At 43.6% G+C, this 8,851-nt stretch overlaps 1 non-coding gene across 1 annotated transcript; it reads left to right on the plus strand.

Moving 5' to 3' along the window:
* Window positions 1-2,067: 2,067 nt before the first annotated feature.
* On the plus strand, window positions 2,068-2,139 carry trnae-cuc (transfer RNA glutamic acid (anticodon CUC)). The gene has a single exon. It is a non-coding gene; the product is annotated as a tRNA-Glu (tRNA).
* Window positions 2,140-8,851: the final 6,712 nt, after the last annotated feature.

The following is an 8,851-nucleotide window of genomic DNA, read 5'->3' on the forward strand; positions in this document are numbered from 1 at the left end:
GGAGGCCATTCGGCCCGTCCAGCCCGTGCCGGCTCTCTGCAAGAGCCCTTCAGCTAGTCCCACTCCCCCGCCCTCTCCCCGTAGCCCTGCACATTTTATTTCCTTCAGGCACTTATCCAAGATTTCCATGCATCTGTGTTATTGATTTATTTATTTGGGGGAATCTGTCTCATTCAAAAAGCATGTTCTGGCTCTTTATGTCTGTATTCCTTTTAAATGCCACGCAAATACATTTATACAGAACACTGATACACACAAATACATTGAGAAATAACACACAGATACAATCACATTTATTTATCACCAGCTCACTGATACACCTAAAATCCATTTTGAAGAATCTCTCTTTCAAACACAGATATTTATATATTGGCAACCTGATGCATATGATAAAAGTCAAGAAATTAAATGTACAACTGACACACAAGGGGAGACTGGATAAGCACTTGAGGGAAATAAACTTTCAGCGCTACGGGGATCGAGCGGGGGGAATGGGACTGACTGGGATTGCTCCACAGAGAGCCGGCACGGACTCGAAGGGCCGAATGGCCTCCTTCTGTGCCGCTATGACTCAATGACTCAATGACATGCAAAGGATCGCATCAGAACACAAACACTCACTTGATATAGAAACATGCCACCCATGTACACACAGCCACAGCTCGTATTGTCACACGAAGCTGGTTCCATTTCTGTGAAAAGTCTACACGCCAAAAGTTTAATTGTTTTTCACAAACTGCCCGCCCTGTTGTGTATTTCGAGCAGTTTCCTACTTTCACAGTGGCGATTCTGGGGCTGGGTCCGTGTCATAAACACTCAACATTTTGCACCAAGGCTCCTAAAATACAATGAGCTCGGGATAAAGGTTCATCACATGCTGAGGGCTAATTAAATGATTGAAGTTCCACAAAATAACTTTATGGATTAATAAATGATGTTTAAACCAATTATTCTTTTTTCCACATGAAAGTCATGTAATTCATTTAAATCAGGCCTCGAATTAAAAACTGTTACTCCCCTGACCAGGAATCAAACTCAAGAGATCGCTGAATCCTACCCACTAGGGAACGTTGCATTGCACCGTCACAATATTTATCAATGCATGTGAGTCTATTTGGAGTAAAGTATGCAATAGCGAAATACTGCAGAGGCTGGGAATCTGACATAAAAACAGAAAATTCTAGAAATACTCAGCAAGTCAGGCAGCATCTGTGGAGAGAGAAACAGAGTTAACGTTTCAGGTCGATGACCTTTCGTCAGAACTGGGAGAAGTTAGAGATGAAACAGATTTTAGGCAAATGGGGGAGAGGAGGAAACAGCAAGAGGCAATATTAGTGATAAGGTGGAAGGCAGGAGAGATTAAATGACAAAAGGGATGAAGGTGCGATCCAAAAGGAGATGGCAATGGGACAAGTAAAGGAAGGAGAGATGGGACCAGAGGAGGTGTAAATGGGAATGGCAGAATCATCAACAGCTGCCATCTGAAAAAATAGGAGCAGAGGTTATGGTCTGAAATTGTTGAACTCGATGTTGAGTCCAGAATGCTATAAATATTTTTACATGTATGTGTAATCTTTAGGTCGATGACCTTTCGTCATTAATTCTCTATATACAGATATAGAACTGGAAGACGCCAGCGCGCCGTGTGAGGTTACATTTGAGTTGTGGCTGTTGCACAGCCGGTATGAGGGAAACAGAAGAGGTTGGAGCATTTTACTGAGGTTTCGAATGAAGATAAATGCACCCCAATAAATCACAGAATTACAGAATCGCAGAAACCCCACAGTGCAGAGAGAGGCCATTTCGGCCCATCGAGCCTGCACCGACACATATCCCACCCGATCCCCGTAACCCCTACACCAACACATATCCCACCCTATCCCCGTAACCCCGCGTGTTTAATCCCCCTAACACTAAGGGTCAATTTATCATAGCTTCAGGTACATGTAACTAGATTTGTAAGCCGCAGTGTCATGAATTGCTTTTTGATGTAAACAATCAAAACGAATTTGTATCCAATACGGATTGACCCATTCTATTTACAATTATCGCATTATTCTTCCGTGTTCCCTGGTAGTCTAGTGGTTAGGATTCGGCGCTCTCACCGCCGCGGCCCGGGTTCGATTCCCGGTCAGGGAAGTAATTTTTGTAACAGTCTTTAATTAATTTAAACTAACTTGTTAAAATTACTTACATGTATCTAATGTGAACAAATGTTTTAATTACCATTAATTAACCGATAATCTTAATTTGCAGAATGAATTAAATGCTAAAGATACTTCAATAACGTGTATTGTGCTTTCTATGTGATGAACTGTTATGCATATCTCATTTTACACCATGGCCCGGATTTTACGGTGCTTCCGACAGCGAATGCACAGCGTAGGCTCTCGTACGCCTTCAGAACCACCCCGCCAGTTCCAGGTTTCCGCACGCCCGAAAGCCCAGAACTTGTGATCTGTCAAGTTTCGCTGGGACAGAGCCACCGCATCCGCTCTAACATCACTTTTGCTGGTGCAGAGTTGGGCTAACTACTGCCCAGCGGATGCCCAGGAAACCCTTACACCTGGTAATAGAATCATAGAAATTTACGGCACAGAAAGAGGCCATTCGGCCCTTCGTGTCCACGTTGGTCGAAAGAGCTACCCAGCCTAATAGCAGGCGTAAGACCTTCTTTTGCCAGTGCACGGGTGAAAATAAATGTTAAAATATTTTTTTTTAATGATATACACATACATACATTTTAAATTAGTTTAGGTAAACTCTGGCCCGCTTTAAAATGTTCAAATATATATTTCATAAAATTAAAAACTGTATTTTAAATGTTTAATTAATTTCATTAAGTTTGAACAAGTCATCATTTATTTTTATTTCCGTGGTGTGAAATGTTATTTATTTGGAGATGTCGACATGTTATGGGGTTTCTGTACATAAATGGAATCCCCATTACCCTCATAGGAACCCCCCTTTTTGATTGGTTGGTCTGGCCCATGTGATCTCAGGGATGCTTGCGAACCGTGTGCGCCCCTGGGATCCGTGGGCCTTTATGCAGGCGGACGCCAGCAGGCCCAGGGCGGCAAGAGTCCGAAGCTCCGGAGACACCAGGTAATTCGGATTTGTTTTTCGATTCCGAGGCCTTAGCCGGTGGCGAGCCCCCGATCGCAATTTCCAGGCCAATGTATTTCAGGAGTCTGGTTTAAAATGTTCATTGCTTATGTCACCAGGAGTCTTGTGCAACTTTTGTTCAATTTAACAGGACCGGTTATTGCACAGAATAACATTTTCTGGAACATGAATACTGCAGTTGTGGCCGAACCAGTGTTTTATAAAGGTTCATCATAACTTCCTTGCTTTTGTACTCTATGCCTCTATTTGTAAAGCCCCGGGTTCCATAAGCTTTTTAAACTGATTTCTCAACCTGTCCTGCCACCTTCAATGATTTGTGCACATATACCCCCAGGTCTCTCTGTTCCTGCACCCACTTTGGAAATGTATCCTTTAATTTATATTGCCTCTCCTCATTCTTCCAACCAAAATGTATCACTTCACAGTTTTCTGCATTTAACTTCATCTGCCACATGTCCGCCCATTCCACCAGCCTGTCCATGTCCACTTGGAGTCCATCACTACACTCCTCACTGCTCACTATACTTCCAAGTTTTGTATCATCAGCAAGTTTTGAAATTGTGCCCTGGACACCTAACTCCGAATAATTAATATATGTCAAGATGGGCCGTGGTCCTGGTACCGACCCCTGGGGAACACTTTCCTCCAGTCAGAGAAATAACCGTTCACCACTACTCTGTTTCCTGTCTCTTAGCCAATTTCACATCCACGCTGCCACTGTCCCTCTTATTCCATGGGCTTCAACTTTGCTGGCAAGCCTGTTATGCGGCACTTTATCAAGTGCCTTTTGGAAGTCCATGTTCACCACATCAACCGCATTTCCCTCATCAACCCTTTCTTTCACCTCATCAAATAATTTAATCAAGTTGGTAAAAGACGATTTGCCTTTAACAAATCCGTGCAGACTTTCCTTAATTCATCCATACTTATCCAAGTGACCGGTCATTTTGTCCAGGATTATCCTGTCTAAAAGCTTCCTGAATACCGACGTTAAGCTGACTGGCCTGTAGTTGCTGGGTTGAACCTTATACTCCGTTTTGAACAAGGGTGTAACATTTGAAATTCTCCAGGCGTCTGGCACCACCGCCGTATCCAATGAGTATTGGAAGATTCTGGCCAGTAACTTCACAATTTCCACCTGTCCTTCCCTGAGCATCCTAGGATGCATTTCATCTGGTCCTGGTGACTTATGGACATGAATACAGCCAGCATTCCTGGTACCTCCTCTTTAACAATTGTTATCACATCCAATATCTCAACCACAGCTCAATAACTGTAGGTCTGGGACCGGGCGGCTCTTCAGAAGACAGGTCCAAAAGGCAAAGTCACTCTCTCGGTTTCAAGTGCTCTGCTCATCAAGAATAGCCACATACACAAAATGGTTTTTACAATAGTTACCTCTTATCTCCACTACTTTTAACCAGTCGGCTCCTTGGTTTTCAGTATGTTATGGGAAAAAGAGAGCTGCAGCAAACCGGCGTCCAGAAGAGAATATAAACAAAAGGTTTACAGCCAGCCTTTCTAGTACCTCCTCTTTATCAATTTTTATCCCCTCCAATATCTGAACCACAGCTCATTAACTGTAGGTCTGGGACCGGGCGGCGCTTGAGAAGACAGGTCCAAAAGGCAAAGTCATTGTCTCGGTCTCAAGTGCACTGATCATCAAGTGAAACCACACAGAAAAAATGGTTTTACAATGGTTAGCTCTTATTTCCAATATTATCTATCAGTTGGCTCGTTGCTTTAGAGGTATGATTCTCGCTTCGGGGTTATTGGTTTGAAACTTGCGAGAGGTCCCCGGTTCAAATCACGGACGTAGCACTTACTTTGCCCGCGAATTATGAACTTGCTGTTCGAACTTCTGCAAAAAAAAACACTGGCATTGATAGAGAGCTTTTCACGAACTCAAGACGTCCCAAAGCGCTTTATAGCCATTGAAGTACCTTTGAAGTGTTGCAATGTGGGGAAAGGCATGCCCAAATCACCCGCACATGAATCTCAACACGTTGGGAAGGTGCAAAGAATCAGGCGCCTCAATGACTTGGACTTTCTTTGAATGAGTTCTGCTTGTAACTGCACTCGAGCTTGAAACAGCTCCTGGGCCTCCATCTCACGGGAGCAGAGTGTGGTGGCTGTGCAGCGGTTAGCGAGTCGGTGACGAGCTCGGGGTTGAGACGCGTCGCTTTCAATCTATGAAATTTCACCAAGGTCCAGAGAATAGAAACGCTGAATAGAACAGACCCTGTGAGCGATGGACTGAAGGGGACGGCGCTCCGAGCACAGCTGGGAAACACGCAGAGCAGTAAAAGTGTTCGCAAAAATAAATGTCAGATTTATTAATCCTGCAACAATTAGAAGTATAATTAACAAAAGCTTTTAAACGAATTTTAGCCGAGGAACTCCAACACTTTATAGTTCCGAGTTCGATATACAAGTTGCTCAAACCTTTATCGAATTCTAAAGTATCTGTTCCAAACTTTTGATATCTTTTCCTTACCTCTACTACGTGACAATTTGCACGTTTAATAGTGTAACCTAACACAACTGGCCACCTTCTGATGGAAGATTTTCGACCTTAAACGTTAACTCTGCTTCTCTCTCCACAGATGCTGCCTGACCTGCTGAGTGTTTCCAGCACTTTTATTTTTATTACCCGACCTTGTTACCAAAGTATCACTTCACTTATCTCCTTACCACACTCCTTCCTTACATGTAGCCTTGTCCGACAAACAGGCTCCATTGGCACAACGGGATGTTCTGCTTCAGGCATTAATTGGAACTATAAGGGGAACCAGTGGAGGCAGCATATTTGGATTTCCAAAAGGCATTCGATAAGGCACCACGTAACAGGTTGTTACACAAGATAAGGGCTCATGGGACTGGAGGTAATGTATTAGCAAGAATAGAGGATTGGTTAACGGACAGAAAACAGAGATTAGGGATAAACGGGTCATTTTCAGATTGGCAGGCTGTAACTAGTCGGGTGCCGCAAGGATCAAGTGCGCATGCTTCAGCTATTTACAGTCTATATTACTGACTTAGATGAAGGGACAGAGTGTAATGTATCCAAGTTTTCTGATGATACAAAGCTAGGTGGGAAAGTAAGCTGTGAGGACACAAAGAGCCTACAATGGGATATAGACAGATTAAGTGACTGGGCGGGCAATAAGGCGACAGACGAAGTATAATGTCGGGAAATGTGAGGTTATTCACTGTGGTAGGAAGAATAGACAAACAGAATATTTTTTAAATCGTGCAAAGCTATTAATTCATTCATTTTGCAAAAGAAAGTTATCGGTTAATTAATGGTAATTAAAACAATTCTAAATTTTCCCATCAGCTGAATGTAGTCAATTTCATCAGATTTTGATTTCAAAACTGTGTTATAAAAGTTACTTTTCTTACCAGGAATCGATCCCGTGTTACGGAGGTGAAAGGATTGGTTTTCTGAATCATTTAAAGGTGATCGCTATGAATCACGCAGCATTGATTTAAAATCACGGCTACAATTTGTTTCGGTGCAGAAGAAGGGGATTGAAAATGACGATAAAATCACTATGCAACGCCCGCGGTGAGAGAGGTTCGAGCTTACAATTAAGTTGGTGTTGCGAAGTAATCGCTGAGCTGATGCTGACGCCGGTCAATGAATGAGAAACCGTTCAATATAAAGGATGAGTTCACAAACACCAGGCGCAGTGCAGTCTGGTCAATGTCAAGCCTCTCCTTTCTTATTCAGAGACATGAGCGGGAGTCAGCCGCCAGAAACTTTAACTAAAGGCACAGATGCGAGTAATACTTCCAAATCTTTTCACTGTAAAATTATTCACTTTATTTAATGGCTGACTGCTATGAATCTGAAAATGATCAGCATCAGATTTTATGCTCGCTGCTGATTCGCTTTTCCGTGGACACTAACGCTCCGGTTTCCGTAATGCAGCGACGATCATGTTCGCCTCCTACATGAACAGTTCCCAAATCGAGCCCGGGTGGATATGTTCGAGTGGAACATTTTTATTCTGCGCAATAACCGGCCGGTTATATTGAACAAAATTTGCCCCAGATTCCTGATGTCGTAAGTAATAAACATTTTAAAACAGCCTCCTAAAATACGATGGGCCTTGCAATTGCGATCGGAGGGTTGGCGCCGGCTTACACCTCCGAACCGAGAAACCAATCCCAATTAACTGGTGTCTCCAGAGCTTCGCACTCTTGCGGTCTTGGGCCTGCTGGCGTACGCAAGCATAAAGGCCCACGGATACCATTGGCGCTCACGGTTCGGCAGCATCCGTTGGCCAGGCCAACGAATCACACAGGGGATTCCAATGATGCTTTATGTACGGAATCCCATAAGCATAATAGAAATCTCCAAATAAATAACATTTCACACCACGGAAGTAAGAATAAATGGTCACATTTTCAAAATAAATGAATTTAATTAAGCATTCAATGGTCTTATTCTGTGCCGTTATGACTCCTCTCTGCCCCACACAACAGTGAGAGGGAAATAGAGGGAGAGCACGATTCCAACGAGGAACAGGTGCAGGAAGTTTTTATACAGTTCTTCTTATATCGGTAAATCTTTTAAAATTATTTCACTTGAACTTTTTCAGTTCAACTTTTCCAAGGAGCATTTCAAGGAACTGGGAAGAAATTAAAAAATTGGGGTTGTTAAAAAAAAAAACCTGCCCGTCGGGGAATTGAACCCCTGTCACCCGCGTGAGAGGCGTGAATGCTCACCACTATACTAACATGGAACTAAAATCTGCAGTGTTTGATCAGAACTAGAAGCTAACTGTGAACAGAGTGAGAAAGAGACAGACAGACAGATAGAGAGACAGGGACAAAGAGGGAGGCAGAGACAAAGAGAGTGACAGGGACAAAGAGAGAGGCAGAGACAAAGAGAGAGACAGGGACAAAGAGAGAGGCAGGGACAAAGAGAGTGACAGGGACAAAGAGAGAGGCAGAGACAAAGAGAGAGACAGGGACAAAGAGAGAGACAGGGACAAAGAGAGAGGCAGGGACAAAGAGAGTGACAGGGACAAAGAGAGAGGCAGAGACAAAGAGAGAGGCAGAGACAAAGAGAGAGACAGGGACAAAGAGAGAGACAGGGACAAAGAGAGAGGCAGGGACAAAGAGAGTGACAGGGACAAAGAGGGAGGCAGAGACAAAGAGAGTGACAGGGAGAAAGAGAGAGGCAGAGACAAAGAGAGTGACAGGGACAAAGAGAGAGGCAGAGACAAAGAGAGAGACGGGGACAAAGAGAGAGGCAGAGACAAAGAGAGAGACAGGGACAAAGAGAGAGGCAGGGACAAAGAGAGTGACAGATAGAGACAAAAAAGAGAGACAAGCACAAAGAGCGAGTGGCCCCAGGGATGAGTTGACTTCAGTTATGTTGAGCGACTGAGAAGCTGCAATTGTTTTTCCGCAGAAGGTTAAGAGGAAATTTAATCGAGGTTTGTAAATTTACAAGATGTTTTGATTAGAGTAAATAAGGAGAATCTGTTTCCAGTGGCAGGAGGGTCGGTAACTGGAGGACACCGATTGAACCTAACCGGCAAAAGGTACCAGAGGGGAGATGAGTTTTTTTTACCACAGCCAGTTGTTGTGATCGGGAATGCGCTGCCTGAAAGGGCGGTGGAGCAGACACAATAGTAACTTTCAAAAGAGAATTGAATAAATCATTGTAAAGGAGAAATTTGCAGGTGTGCAGGTTAGGTTGATTGGC

This window comes from Somniosus microcephalus, unplaced genomic scaffold, assembly GCF_052327205.1.
Source record: "Somniosus microcephalus isolate GS21.2 unplaced genomic scaffold, FLI_Smic_1.0 unresolved_chr4, whole genome shotgun sequence".
NCBI lineage: Eukaryota > Metazoa > Chordata > Chondrichthyes > Squaliformes > Somniosidae > Somniosus > Somniosus microcephalus.